The 16,287-nt window shown below is 36.1% G+C and overlaps 1 protein-coding gene across 1 annotated transcript in view; it reads right to left on the minus strand.

Annotated features, from left to right (window-relative positions):
* LOC111604224 (sodium-coupled monocarboxylate transporter 2) overlaps positions 1 to 16,087 on the minus strand; it is a 40,794-nt gene extending 24,707 nt beyond the window's left edge. Inside the window, exon 1 of the mRNA XM_023322194.2 lies at positions 15,180 to 16,087. The gene's annotated coding sequence lies outside the window, so the exon portion shown is untranslated. The remainder of the gene's footprint in view (positions 1 to 15,179) is intronic.
* Between the last annotated feature and the right edge of the window lie 200 nt (positions 16,088 to 16,287).

Raw genomic sequence — 16,287 nt, forward strand, 5'->3', positions numbered from 1 at the left:
TTAGTTAGCCTCGAGTGCAACGGAAGTGTTTTCACAGCTGTTTGGCCTCATCAAAGATTATTTCAGACTTATCCAAATGGGCTGGGTCATTAATCTGCAATGAGTAATGTGCTGCTGCATCACTCACTGCAGTGGACTCTGCTTCGGACCATTGCACACACACACACACACATCCGTCTTTCGACAAGCTGCGGTTCGAAATGCTTGCTCAATGGATGGCAACAATTCTACATTTTTGGATTTGCCACTGGGAAAGTGTAATTTATGATCAGCGCAAAATAATGAACCATAATTTCATTTGAAACAAAAGTTGCTACCAACAAATATCAACTACATAATTTCAAGTATTACGCTCTTTGCTTTCTTTCATACATTCATATTTTTTGGCAGAGCACTTCATAAATTTTCATTAGCCAAAACCTTGCACAAAAGCCAAATTGTTGTTGTTGTTGTGGCGGTTGTTGGGGCCTGCTTAAGCAGCCTAAGCCGAATTTCATTGTTGTAGCGCATTGAATTTATCGAGCAACTCGAGAGTTGGGCCAAAGTTTTAAATTTATTAAAATTTACTTTACGCTAAAAGGTTTTTACGCTGGCAATTTTTGGCTTCAAGTGAAGCGAGGTACCTTGTAATGTCAGTGCACACTCTACACCTGTTGCAAAAACAATAGGCAAGCACGAAATAATTGGGAATTTCCAACTACCCTGTAAGCCTGTAGTAAACTAATTTGACAATTGTTCAATAAATTAAATCTTATTGAAGTTTGCAGTTTATTAAAAATAAACTTCGTTTTTAAACTAATTACTACCAGATTTTATGTGTTGTAATTTATGATCGTTTTTTCTAAAGTAGTTACAAATTAATAAAATCCCTAGTCTGAATAGACCAACAGCAGCAGCTATCAGCTCGCATTCTTGCTAGAGTTGCAGTTAAATTTAGCAGTAAAACCAATTGAGCTAAGTCAATTTGTTTTCTTATCCATAACTCGAGAGCTATTTCGTTTGAATTGTGAATAACTGATCTAAGCTAACATTAGTTATGTTTTCGCCTTGTAACTGTGTTGAGATAATACTGCGAAATATTACGGAATTCCGCCTCCATAAAATTTTAAGCACTTGCTGAGATATTTTACAGTTCTTAATTATACATAAACAAATGTTTTTACGGCAAAAAAAGAAAATAAAAGAAAACCGTTTGAAAAGATAAGTGCAGTCTAGCAGCTGTAAGCATTTCAGTTATATATTTACATGTTTGCTTACTTAGTTATCTTGGCCAAGTTTATTGTTTGTGTGAACTTTTTCAAATTCTTATTTCATTCTGTTATCGTATTTTGTTAATAATATTGATTGAATTTGATATTGATGTTTTTCTTATCGAAAAATAAAGCAAATATGTGGCTTAGACTGGCAGATATTGCTTGAAAATATTATATAAAAATTCAAGCAATTTCAAATCGAATAACAAATAAAAGTTGTAGAATGTAAAATAGTTGTTATAAAGCTTTGTTTTAACAAGCTTCTGATAACTAAGACCTTGACAAAGATATTTGCTTACGACTCACATTTACTACAACTTTTCTTGCATTTATCAGAGTCAGGCAAAGGTAAAATAGGTACAAAAAACTAAAAATGTAGCCACAAATGGTTTAAATGCAAATTTCTATACTGTTGTCAGGAAAAATGAAAATTTTTGTACAAAATTTGTTTAAAAGTTCTGTTAGCCCATTAACTGTGGTTCGGTTTATGTTTCTATTGTTCGGTCGTCCGTTAGCTAATAATTGATAAAAATGTGTATAATATTTGTTTATTTGTGCAAGCATAATAAATTAAGCAGGTGTAATTAAATATTCATTACACAAACAACAACATTTTTATAACTCGTTTTTAATGTCTTTAAATTGAGTAATAATTGTTAGCGCTTTGTATTTTCAAACTATTTGCTTGGCACTTAAATATGCTGGATATGAAAGCATAATTAAATATGCATAAGTCTGCAAATATATACAAAAACTTTTAATTTTTTCATATTTTTATTCGTCCTAGATGGGAAAAGAAAGTATATTGGGTTTGAGCAACATTCAGTTACTAAAAATCTAGAAACTTGAAGTCTGACAAATTTTTAGTAGCTTACATACAGATAAAATATTATGATTATATATTTTAAGTGGATTACAGTTGAGCTCCTCAACGACACTGGTGGCGTGGCATATCTAGCTCTAGAGTTATCTTTAATCCTCAAACTTCAATTTTCGAACTTCTATTTTCTATCTTCTATAGACTGTCTTCTATTATTACGTAAATCTGCTGACCGCCTCTACATGTACATGTATATAGATAATTAACTTTTGACTCACTTTAACTCTTTTGTACTATGAACGAGTATTATGCAATCGGTTATGCTCAACTGCAACTTCAAACTTGGGTGGCTCTGCTTGGCAGCGCAGAAGTGTTGACACAAAAGGGGGAAGGGTGGAGCAGGACAAAAGTCAAGTATACGTACGTATATTTATATATATATATATATATTTTTAATGCATAAAACCACACAAATCAATTTGCAATTGCGCTTTCTCAATGTGCACATTGAAAATGTTTTTATAATAGTTTCGATGCGGTTTCTATTTATTTGCCATGTAACAACTATAACAACAACAACAAACAACAACATCAATAAGCGAATTCATGCTTTTTTTTTGCCCTGCCATTTCGGCCATCATTGTTCGTTGGCTAACAAGAGCACTAAAAAAACTTTTTATTACATTTGCTTTAGATGTTCGCTGTTTGTTGTTTCTTTTTTTCTTTGCTTGATTGAAATGCTCAATAAATATGCGTAATGCTGTTATAAATATGCATTTAAACGAAATAAGCAGAAACGTGGTTGATTCGTTGCTATGTGCTCAGTAATGTGAATTTAAATTCAAATCCCAAATATTATGCATTTTCCTGGTGCGATTTAGAACTCTTTCTCTCATGACCGCAATGATGCAATGATGCATTGAGGCAATGTCTCGTTGAAAGTTGTGTTTCAATCCCATTTCAAATAAGAGGATTTAAAATTCTCAAGTTGGTCAGAACATTTCATTCTTTTGAACATATACAAAGATAGACCATTAGAAAATTTGCGTGGCAGACAAGTTTGTTGAATGCTGTAGAGGAAATACTGCTACAAAAGAGGTCTTAAATATTTAAGCTACAAAGGAAACTGAATTCCGCATAAATACATAATGATATACTGAATTGCATTGAGCAATACAAACAGATAGACAGGTACTAAAAACAGTTAAAATCTGTAGGTGTTTGAACTGAAAATAAGAAGCGCTATTATCGGAGTTGCAGTAAGTCTTTAAGCTAAATTATTCAAAAAGCTCAGTTATAGCGAAGGCTGAGTACTTGATGTAATCAACAAATTAAGTTTAGATTTGAGGACTATAAGTTAAGGCCTGCCTGTGCTGGTTTGATTTTTTCAAATACTTTTTCAAGCTTATGTTGGTTACGTTCATGGGCAGCATGACAAATCAGAGAAATGAGACAACAGATTTGGATTAAAGACAACTGAAGAGTTTCGCTGAACATTGAAAATAATATATTTTGCCAACGTTCACGAAGTGAAAAGATTATATTGGCTTTATATACTGCGCGTCTGCAGATGGAAATGCAAATTGGGAATATCTATTCAGGTATCAACGAAGTGCATTGATACACCTTGACAGAGGCTCTTAAAAAAGGAAATTTGAATTTGCCTAAATTAATTTGGTGCATGGTAAATTGCCTCTCAAGCTGGCATTACTGGTATTCTTGATCTCTTATATAGATAAAGCTATTTGGCGATTTTTGAATAATTTTACCTATTTTTGTGTTTGCACGTGAACGCGTATTATACAGTCGGCTGTGCCTGATCTGTTTCTTTTTATTATACTTGTGATTTTATTATTATTGTTATTGTCTTTGATTAGAATACCAAATGCCAGGCATAGTCAGCGCGTCACGTTCGCAGTGCATATTCAGCATGTGTTGTTGCGTTGTTGTTAAATTTTTTACATTCGCACTTTAAATTTGGTTTTGCTCCACATGGGAGAATAAAACTGCGTAGTCGAGTCGAGTGGATGTTGTTAAGTATTTCATGTAAATATTATGCAGCTGTGTGAAATGTACACGTGTTTGATTTACCCTCTGGCTTCTACTTTTGGTAGGGAATGCAAAAAAGATATTAAAATAAAACTATCTCACTTGCTATTTACATTTGGCTAATTGTGCAAAATGTAAAAGGGGCATATTGTGATTTTGTACACACATTTCTATGTGCTTAACAATTTTGTTTACCCTTATATTTGAAGCGTAAGCAAATGCATTTGCCATTTAAACAAAATCGTTTTGGCAAACGTTTTATGTGAATTTAAATGCAGTCAACCAATTAAACTGAATGTGCTCTACTCATTAAGAGAGGGGGGCGGGGGGAATTACAAGTGGGCGTTGAGAGCGGCCAAGTGGAGCGCGAGTTGGGCCGGGCGCTAAGAGATTTATGAAACGCCATTAAAAAATTAACACATGATTCTGTTAGCTACGCGTCAGCTGCTTAATAGCTCCACTGGAGGCTCGCTGCGATCTGTGTCGCTTAGCTTGGCTGGCACTTACCTTTAATTAAATCATTTATGCTAATTTTCTGCAATGTCGTTAATTAAATTTTAGCTGTGCCGTGCTCGTGCCGTGGTGACGACGTTTCAGCATTACCTACAGCTTCGTCTTTTGTGGATGGTTAATGAGATGAATGTTGCTATGACGTTAGCCCCATGTCATGTGTTCGTGGCTCTCTTGTTTATACTAAATATCGTTACTATTATCATTTGCAGCTGTTCAATTAGCCACACAAAAGTCAAGTCAGTCAGACGAAAGTGCCCAAAGCGTATTTAATACAAATGAAGAATGCTAATATTTGCCCTTTCTGACTGCCATTTGCCAATTGACGGTTGCTGAGCATAAAATAATTTCACACAAGAAACCAAAATTTCAAAATTTCAAAGCTTAATCGAAATTCTTGACAAATTAATGCTCGTATAAATACGCCTGATTGCCGAAGATTGCATTAAATATTTAATTAACTTTGAGCTCTGAGCAAACAAATAACTGTCAAGAGCTTTGATTCTGAATTCAGCTTATATAATCAATGCCAGACCAATCACATTGTGATAACAGACACGCTTAATGTTAATTACATGTGAGACGACAATAAATAAACTATATATGCGGACCACATAATAAATTAACTATTTATTTAAAATGCACTTCATTTGATATCTTTTTAAAATGGAATTAAACTAATCAAAAATACAAATAAAATGAGAGAATGATGGCTGCTCCAAGGCCTTTCGCTCTCACGTCGGTCATTCAATATAAAAAAACCCCAACATCAACAGAAAAAACAACAATTAGAACAACAATAAACAATTGTCTATTTTTGTTAAGTGACTTTATCTTGTCAGTCATCGGGCGTCTGCGTGTTTTTCCGTGTAAAATGTCGCACTCGCCATTGAAAAATATTTATAAATTGTGTTTTGCAGAGAAAAAACTAACAACAACCACAGTAAATAACAAATGTAAAAATGTCACGTGAATCGCTAAAAGCATTTTACCCAGCGAACTTTAAATGATTTCTCGCACAATTTTCGATTGTTGCGCTGATTAAACATTTTTACATTTAAGAAAACAAAATTTTTTAATGTAAGAATTTTGGGAATTTAACTAATTATTTTTTTTTTTTTTTTTTATGGCAGACTTGATAAAAACCTCAATTAGACGGCTGTTCACACGGCTCAAATAGCATACAGTGATATGGGCTTGTTATCAAATGATTTCTTGGAATTTAATTAAATTAATTGACGCAATTATTTTGAGTTGTCAAACAATTTGGTTTGTGGTGGGCGCCAGAGAGAAAAAAATAATTATACAAATTACCTGACACTGTTTACATGATGCAACAAAAAACCATAAATTAAATAAATGCTAATTTATATGAATATTTCATGGCTCATTTATCACTCAAAGTTCGCGTTTTCATCGACACTAAATATTGAATGAGAAATTTTAATTGATTGACAAACTCTTTAAACATGCGTTGCTTTGATTATAAAACATAGTCTGTCTATATTGACTGGTTTTCCTGAAGTTTGTCAAAATATGTCCACCAATAAATGTAAATATATCTTTAAAAGAAAGTAAATGTCTTAAGATGAATCAATATATCGAATTTGAAGGCTTTTAAGAAAATAAAAACGAGAAAATAATTATTGAATATTTGGAAGAAATTTGATTTACTCTTTTTATAGGTCAAACTCTATATACTTTCACGGTTATATCTATGGGCATGCGGCTAGACAAAGGGACCGGGTCTAATAGATTCCGTCATTGATCCTTCTCAAGAAGATGTAAACCTAATTAATTCGTTCTGCCAATTACATATTAATTAAATTAATAAAAACATTTCTAATTTTGCTATGCCTCCACATGAAAAGATCTGAAAACCTTTAACTTAAACAATTTAAATTGTAAGACAAAAGTTTTTGTTTCCTTCATTTGTATTTGGAATAAGCCCTTGCCTCATGTAGGGCTTTAAAATTGAACAGATTTCCTTTATTAAGAAATTGAATTTTCATGTTTGCTTGTTCTTTGGCATGTTGGACGGCGGAATTGTGTATGTGCGGCGTACGTGAGGAGATGTCAAAATTCCAGTCAGCAGACCAAAGGCATTTCAACGGCGAACCACTTATGGTGGCCAACACAGCCACTGCAACTGACAGGGCCGATGCCAATGCCGATGCCACTGGTACTGCGCAATGTTACACCAATCATCACGAACTCGGACTGAACCTCAGGCATTGTCGAAGCTAACGAAGTGAGACGCGCACAGTGGTAGTGTATATTGCTTAATTTTACAATGAATTTAATGAAACCCATCGAAAAGGGCCTTAGCTAGGGTATTAGAGCAATCGAGAGAGACGGACAACGAACTGTAACATCTCGAGGGTATTTAATAAAAATGTGCCCATTGGACCACTGTGCGCTGGGATTGGTGCATTTGTCGGGGTTAAATTGCACTTGAATGATTTTTATTGTGACAAGCGCATGCTGTTCAGCAAATTAAATGCCTCAGCCGCAATAATAATAACAACAACAAAAACAACTGCAACAATAATAATATAAGAGCTGTGCCACCATTCGCCGCACTGACAAGCAATTAAATGCGTGTTGCAAATGTGGCCAAGAGCATCAGTAGCAGCAGCAGCAGCAGCAGAAAAATTGGTAATTGCTGCTGGGTTTTATTGCAGCTCAAGCTGGAAGCTCAGCCCGCTGTGTGTGTGTGTGTGTGTGTGTTGGGGGGTTAACCCCCCTTGCTGATTCAATTGACATGGTACTATATGAAATTGTAATTTGCCGTTCGTTATTAATTATTTTATTTTTAATGCTTCCATATTGCAAGATACAACTGATAAATGTGCTGCAGAGCGTAGTTTATTGCTCTATTTAAATTGTGTTCAGCTTAAAGAACCAACAGATTCAATTTATTGCAAATATGTTTAATTTCATGTGCCTATAATAAGTAGAGTTGGTGGCAAGGCTTAAGCTTTGATAGTTTATGCAAAGCATTTGTGCTGCATTAACAATCAGATATTCAGTACAGTCTCTTGGCGGACTGTTAATCCCTTGAAATGTTTATTTAGTTTGGCATTGAATTATGGGTTAAGCCAAGTAATTTAATCGGCGCGCTTATAAAAATTACAAAAGTCATTTAACGCATGGCAGGGATTATGGTCACATTAAGAATGTAATTAATTTAAATGCATTATAAATGTAAAAGTGCCACAAAGAAAATAAATAAATATGAACGTAACTGAAAACTATCACTGGCATTTAAAGTGAAAATTACAAAGAATAAAAAAAATAAATTCTATATATATGGCATATAAATAATTAAAGAACAACAACAATGGCAGCCGCACAGCGAGTGAAATTCATTTTCGCCACCTTTCCCATGGGGCTTACACACACAGAGGGCCAGGAAGTGGGTGTGCCCCTTTGCTGTCGCTGCCAGCTGATTATTTATTTTCAGTTTTTATTTTTGCTTTTATATATTGTGTGTGTGTCTGTGCTTGCTATGCCTACTGCCAAGCAGCCAGCCAAGGGCCAACAAGACCAGCGCCGAGATTGACATAAATAAAACGGGCAACTGTACTGTGCATGCGGCACGGTGGGGCACTGTGGGGCTGTGCGCCTTGGCGAAGGAGCATGAAAACGATTTTAATCCAGTCTGCAAAATAGTAAGACTGCACAATTTTAGCACACCGACATCTTTAATACTTTTGCACTTTTCTTGAGCGAAAATCTGATTTCCAGAAAAACATTAACTTTTATGAGCTTTGCGTTGAGCTATAAAAGAGTATTTTCATAATATGTTCTAAAGAAAAGAACTAACAATTGAAAAAAGTTGTCAGCTTAAGAAAAAGCTTGCAAATGGGAGAATATAATACAATTGAATTAATACACAATTTACTTAATTTATAATTTATTAATATAATATATTTTATACATAACTTGAAAATCATTTATATACAAATTTTGTAAACATGCCTTAAGTGCCACATACGTCGACTGATAGTTGGCTGTGCTCATTTTTTCTTAGGGTATGCTAAATAATATTTTCTTGGCTGGCCAAAGGGCTTGGACAGGGCCCAACCGTTGTAAGCCGTTGTGGTGGTTAAAAGCAAAACGAAATCCGAGAATGAAATTTATCTGCTGCGATTTATGGTCCTCACACATACACAGAGAGTCGGCAAAGGGAGTGGCATCCTTGTTGAGTTCATAAATAGCAATGTTGCATGCAACATGCACTCGACTCAGACCGCACACTTGAGCCCCAGTGCGACTCGTCTCGACTCAACTCGGCGCAGGCTCTAATTTTTATGAGAATGTTGCGTGCTGTGCATGCTACAAGGCGTTGCCGTCATGTCGACGACAACGCCGCTCTCAACAGCAGGACTTTCGACTTGACGGCATTATGCAGAGAGTTAAGGGGAAAAAACATACATAAACTACTTTATCAAAATGCAAAATGTAAAATGCAAACAGCCAACGTGGCCCGTGCATAGTACGCATACGCCACGTGCGCTGCTTTTCAGAATTAGCTCTTTTACAAAAATGTCGACTGCAGGCTGCAAACGTGGCGAACAATAGCTGGTAACAAGTAATAGGCAGAATTTCAGCTGCCAGACTATGGAATACCCTGTTGGTATGTATATATATAAAGCGAGATTTTTTTATAGAGGGAGCTGCAAACTAGAAACACGCCGACTGTACAGCTCATGGGAACGCCCTAAAACCGAATTCATTAACTTTATTATATATATCCCCCTGATTAGCTGTGAGTAATAATTAATATAGCTTCTATGATGAGAGCTTTTCAATCCATACCCCACAGGAATGCCATGAAAGTAATGCCCCAGAGGGTCGCAGCAGTTGGAAAAAAAATATAATACAAAACTGTGGAAAACCCCACAATTGGCCTTTGTTGTTGTGTGTTGCTAACAAGCAATTCAATTAGTTGCCGGCAGCAATAACAGCAACAACAGCTACAACAGTAGCTGCAATCATCTGCCTAGTCACATAAAGCAAAGCCAATGCGAGTCTGATAACTAGGCGAGGCATTTTTGGGTGGCAAACTTTAGCACAAAGCTATCAGCAGTGTTGCTTGTTGTTGCTGTTGCTGTTGCAGTTGCTGTATTTGCAATTGATGTTCAGGCGCGCTCCAAGACTCTAGACGATGTAAGGAAGCTCCAGTTAAAAAGGAAGCCAACAAGGCGGACAGGGAGACGGGCGGACGGGTGGACAGGAGTAGCAAAGCGGGACTGTGCCAGTTGCTTGTTTGATTTGGCTGGCTGCTTGGCTTGCTGGTTCGTTGGCTGCTTGGCTGGTTGGCGTGTTGGGCAACAAATTGCAGCCACAAGAAACGGTTTTTTGGCTTCCGACTTGTTTGGCAGTCCTTGCTAGCTAGCAGCAGCCTTCATTGATTACTTTGTTATGGATTTCGTACGGCTGATTTGGTTTCAACAATTTCTATGCTACCCTCTGCCAATTTCTTTAGATTACAACAACAACAGCAGCAGCCGCAGCTGCAACAAGAACAACAACAAACACAGTCTCTGATTGCGGCAATCACGAAGTAGCGTCAAAAGTTTGTGCAGCTTTATAGATTCAATATACACATTCAATATAACAGACACTACAGTGTAAAGGATATGCAAGCGCATTGAATCGCAACAGTTGCATCAATTTAACAATAATACATAATGTCAGCAACAAATTCCGCATTGATGCCTGCCAACGTATATTTATGTGTGGGTGTCTGTAGGTGTACATAATTCTGGCAAATAAAACGCAATTAAAATGCGAACCAGGCGGCGCTTTATGATTAGAGAACGCGCTACAATTTTGTTCACGTTTCTGACTGAACACAACAACAACAACGACAAGAAAGCTTAACTAACAGCTGGGGGACTGCCGAGTGGCGCATGGAATAATTCAGCAAGCAGACAACAACAATAAATAATCATCTTTTGAGTGCACTTGCAAAAAACACTTGAACTTGCTAACTACAATTTTCAATAATTAAATTAATTTAATTAGCAATTGCAGATGCATTTCCCATTTTATTATTTTAAGTGTGCAGCTCTGTAGTAATTGGAAAACAGACACAACAAAAAAATTTTTCAAATAACGATCAAATATTGCTTATAATGAGTGTTTTTTTTTAAGTTTCATAACTTTAAATTGTCAACCTTGCTTTATTTAGTAATCAATTGAATATGTGATAGCTGTTTTCTCATTGAGTTTTGCTTGACATTTTATTATAAATTGATTTATATATAAATAAATTATATATATTTATTATAATAATAATTCTTATCGTCTAACTCATCGTGTTAAAGTCCACTTTGAGTGGAATGTATCCGATAATTGCCTGATTCATTTATTTTTTAAGCATTGACTTATTACACCGTTTTTCTCAGTGTACACATGTAGCACTTAAAGATGCAGCTAGACTGGGCCAGCACTTAAGTGAAATGGCTGTAGCTCAACTTTGGCCAAATGCAGCTGAAATGACAGGCAACAGCGGACAACAGACAACAGGCAACAAGAGAGGATGTGGCTTCAACGTCTCTGTTGGCTGTTGCCTGTTGTCTGTTGTCGTCGTATTTATCACTGCTGTCTACAAGCCACAGGTAACTGGCAGGTTGGGCCGTAGGGGCGTGTTCTGGTCAGAACTTGCCGCAGGTCAGGTGAGCAAGGTGCGAGTGGTTTTTTAATTTGCGAATCGTTGGCGAGTCTTGCAGCACATAAACTCAAGCTGGTTAAATTGCAAAATACCTTCTCTTATTGTAGACGTGTGTATGTGTATGTGTGTGTGTGTGTGTGCGTGTGCGTGTGTGAGTATCAGTTCAATGCCCACTAAAAATACAAATACATATTGCAAATACATTTCTTTTGTTTCGTTTTTATTGAATTTTCTTTATAATTGCTGGCGACATGCATGTAGCATGTTGCATGTTTGTTGCTACCAGCTGTAGAGTTGTTTGGCTGTTTGTTTGTTCGATTCTAATTCGATTTATGTTTGCATGTTTGCACCGAAAGCGCTCCGCTATTTGTCGAAATCGATTCGAATTTCAATTTGGGTCAAATGCAATCAATCCCAGCCATCGTCAGCTCAGCGAACTACTTTCAGCAGTCATTGAACTTTGTAATATTTTGTCGGTTTTCTATTGATTAGTCAGAAATGGCAAAGCTTGAGTAGCAGACGACTCATGACACGTTCGCACTAATGAATTTTTAAAACTAGTTTTTTTATTATTATTATTTTATGACATTTCTCTTCGCATCATGTGGCAAATATTGAGTCAAAAAATCACCTAAACTGCCATTTAACTGGTTTTTCTATTCAAATGACATGGAAATAGATAAAAAAAATATAATGTCCTTGCGTCACTTAAGATCAAATCTACATAGGTATAGATTATGGAGGTGGTTTTATATGAAACATATAGTATAACATCTTGTGTTTTTTAATTATATATAATGATAATATAAGATATATAAGAGTGTCAACACCTGAGATATTTTAATAAATATAAATAAAATATTATAATATATAATTTTCTTTATTAATATAAGCTCTGTGATATACTATAGATACTTGATTGAATGACTGACTCTGTGATAAATTGCTCCAATTTAGTCAAGGTCGGCTTCCAATACTTAAGTCCATATCGATTAAGACATTTACATCTAATCAACGTATCTAACTTTTCAAAGACAGACCTACCCTTGTGTTACATATCTCCCCAATTATATCACACTTCAAACAAAACTTTAATTTGTTTCTATCTTACAATGAGACAGCATTTGGTTAAATAACTTAGTTTAGGACTTTCCGAATTAATTCATATTAGAAGTCGCTTTGGGGTTTCTAATCACTTGCAGCTGATGAGAGCAGGCAATAAACTATAGCTTGAAGTGATATTAAAAACAACAGTAAAATGCTTGAGCAATATAACGAGGCAGTTATCCAAGGTGTTAATGCTGTTGACATGTATTTGACAAGCCGGACGCAGGGCGAATCGAGAAATTGACAGCAAATACGAAATGTTCGTCACGCGAACAACTTGAACTCGTGTTGTTGCCACGCTTTTTTGTGTATTTGAAGTGCCATGCAAATTGAGTACTTAGCAAATTGTTGTAATTAAAAACAGCAAAAAAACGCGCACGTAATGTATGAGGGTATGAGAAACGCGTGCGTTTTACTAGCGATTTTTTCCTCCCGGACAAAGTATAAAGAAGAAAAAAGGTAAAATAAATGAGAGAATTACAATTGTTCGTGTAGGCTTATTGCATATTATCACTTTGTAATAACCATCTATTAAATATATATCAATGCGATATTCAATTTCAAATCAGTTGAATGCTATTATTAAATTTAATGGCTTAGCAATATTGTTACCAACTTTTGTGGAATTGAGTTTTATCATATTTAAATAAGTCTGGCAAACACACTGCAAAATGATTAAGGCGAATGATTAATTTTGCGACAGCTAAAAACAGGAATTGAACCAAGTGACAGCACAAAAAAAAAAAAATATAAATATATATATATACAAACATATATTTATATATTTTTTATGTAGCCTTATTCCCCACGGCTTAATGGTTTTAAATATTTAAATGTTTAAAGAACATTTTACTGAAAAAATATTTGCTTGTCGTCAACAGCTTGATTGATTTCATGCATATTTAAATATACTTTTTATTATATACCTGTAATCAATTAAAAAATGAAGATGAATTGTCAGTTTTTGCCGATTGTACATTGGCTTAAATACTCGCTCACAAAATGAAAGGGATATATTGGTGTTCTGCAGTGGCATAACGAAGTAAGATTGATATTGTTGGTTTGCCCGACAGCATAAAACCTCTTTGCAGTCCAAAAACATAAAATTGCTTAAATTATTTGACATTATTGATCTAATGGCAAATGTGTCCCACAAAGTTTTGCATTTTAAAATTTATTTCAAAATTAGTTTGGTAGCTAAATATGATAATTGTAAGCTTTCTATAATAATTAAAAAGTTTCAATAATTGTATTTAATATCAATTCCGAATATTAACCTAAACTTGCCCCAGGAATTCCACAATTTCAAATGATTTATAGTAAAACTATAGTCATTAAATAGCTGTAGGATATAAAATGATGTTGTTAAACATGCATTAAGTCTGCAATTGTGTCATTTATGTTTATATATAATTTGTAAGCCTATTAAAAAAGAGGGTATTTAAAAACCACTCTGTGGTTAATTTAAAAAATGCCACAAAATGAATATCATTATTTTATGCACTGCATGCATTCAATTGAAAGCTCATAAATATTTATATTTAATGAATGCTGATGTGTGTGTGTGTTTGTGTGTGCATTTGGTTGTTGCCTTTATGCTGTGGTCGCCTGCTGTGGCGGCTCCTTCTGTGGCAATTGCTGTCATATTTATGAAATGGTTAATCCTGCTTTGACAACATGACAGCGTGACAGTGGCTGGGCGCGAGCGCGCGCATTTAATTGCTCAATGTCACTTAGTTTGACATCGAGGCATTATAGTTAATGCGGCTCATTAAATGATGTTTGCATTAGCTTTAACTCAAAATGTGACCTTGACGTTGCAGGAGAAAATAAATTCAATTCGTTGCGTACAATATAGGAAGCTGTTGCAATAAATTGGTGCAGACTAAAGCTGCCTTATATAGTAAGCAAGAGAGTAAAAAAGGGTTGCCGACTGAGCAATGCGCCATCATGAATTTAGAATCGATCTTAGGTGCAGTTTGCAGTTAGCAGATTGCAGTTTGCAGTTTACAGTTTGATACTAGTTATAATTCTGAATTTAGAAACTATTTTGCACTAAGCCAATATTCCCTTTTTGACAATGTAGGACGAGAATGAAAAATGGTTTAAATGTAGATTTATGCAAATGGGCCGCTCGCATCCTGTCACCCCACTGCACAGACTCAGTGGCATCTCGGCAGGCGCTCAGTGTGTTGGTAAGCTTGCTACTCATCGTTTTCTATCAACTGTGCTCTGGCCCCTAACACCCGCAGCCAACCCCCCACTACACCTCGCCTTGTGCTTTGTCATGACTGTTTTAGCCCGCTGGCTGTCTGCTTGCCAGTTCGCTGCTGCTGCTGCTGTCTCTGCTGTGTGTGTATTGAGTGTATTGCATTTAATATTTATTTGCTTTTATTTCTATCTTTTTTTTGGCCCCTGTCTTTCTTTCATTTCTGTTTTTTTTTCTCTCGCTGCGCACATTTTTCTTTCCTTCGGCAAGGTGCACCAGCGTCAGGTGGAAGAGGAAATTAAAAATGCAATTGCGATTAAAATTGCATGACAAACGCATTGCAAAATGTTTCATGTTTAGCTGCAGCTGCTGTGAGCCAAACCCCAGCACCCCCATCATGCCACGCACGCTGCCTGCATGATACCCTGAATAAATTGTTAGTGTCCCGAGTGTCGCATGTTAAATGAATCACCCAATATTTGACTCTAAGTGAGATGTCCCAACAGTTTCGTCCACATATGACACATACTGTTCATTCACACTTACCTTTAATCTATGCCGATTTGAAATTAACACAGTTCTCAGTTGACCGCGTCTGCCGTAAAAAATTGTATATACTATATATATTTTAATATTTGTGTGATCAATTAACGCGGCGCTTCAAAGTATTTAAATTCACTTTTCGATTATCAGCTAAAAATAACTGTTGAATTTCACCTGGCTGCAAATTGTGCCGAATTTAAATGTTTCGCGCTGCTAAGCTCAATAGAATAATTTAATATTTGTATTTCGAAACGAACTGATGCATAACATATATGCTCAGGTTGGCCGTCTGCCCGGCATTGTCGGGAAACTGCATTTATAGCTGATGATTTCCTGTGCCAATGGCCGCCACACGCGACCTGCCCACCGCCCCCTTTGGCGGACTGAGAAGTGCAGTTAGTGATAAACACAAAGCACAAAGAGCACAAGAAACAAGCAAATTATGTGACAGGCGAAAATGTCTAGAAGAGACGGGACGGACAGGCGAGACAGGCTGGCAAGCAGACCGGCTGAGGTATGTGAGGAAATTGATTACCCCTGCCCTGACCACGTGACCGGCTAGTGATTGGCTGATGCGACCGGCGTAGTTGTGAGCATTTGCGTTGTTTTTTGTTTTGATTTCAGATTCGTTTTCCTTTGTTTTATTTTTAATTCTTGTTTCTGTTTCGATTAATTTCTTCTGTGTTTTCGTTTCGCTTTTAGTTTGTCGCGCACTGTTCGCTTGCGAGCGGCCGAATGTCAAATGATTTGCCACCAAACTGTTTATGCTTTATTTATAATGTCACTAATTAATTTTCTCTATGAATTCGCTGGGCAATTGTGCGGCCAAAAACTGATGCTAATGCGATTGCGGCCGGGCACCAGCAGCCCGGCTAAACAAGCAATAATAATTTGCGGAAACAGTCCCACAATCACGCCCTTAGCAATTGACTGACTGACTGCTGTTGCTGTGGCTGTGCACAGTTATTATTATTAATTTGCCAGGTAAACAAATATATACATATGTATATAGCTAGCCCGCTCTATCACACACGCATCACACATCGCATATAGACCGGAAAATAGGAAGCTCTTGACTTTGTGAACCTGTCACGAGCTGAACTTGTAAACG

The sequence above is a fragment of the Drosophila hydei genome, unplaced genomic scaffold (assembly GCF_003285905.1).
Source record: "Drosophila hydei strain 15085-1641.00,03,60 unplaced genomic scaffold, DhydRS2 tig00008121-arrow-pilon, whole genome shotgun sequence".
NCBI lineage: Eukaryota > Metazoa > Arthropoda > Insecta > Diptera > Drosophilidae > Drosophila > Drosophila hydei.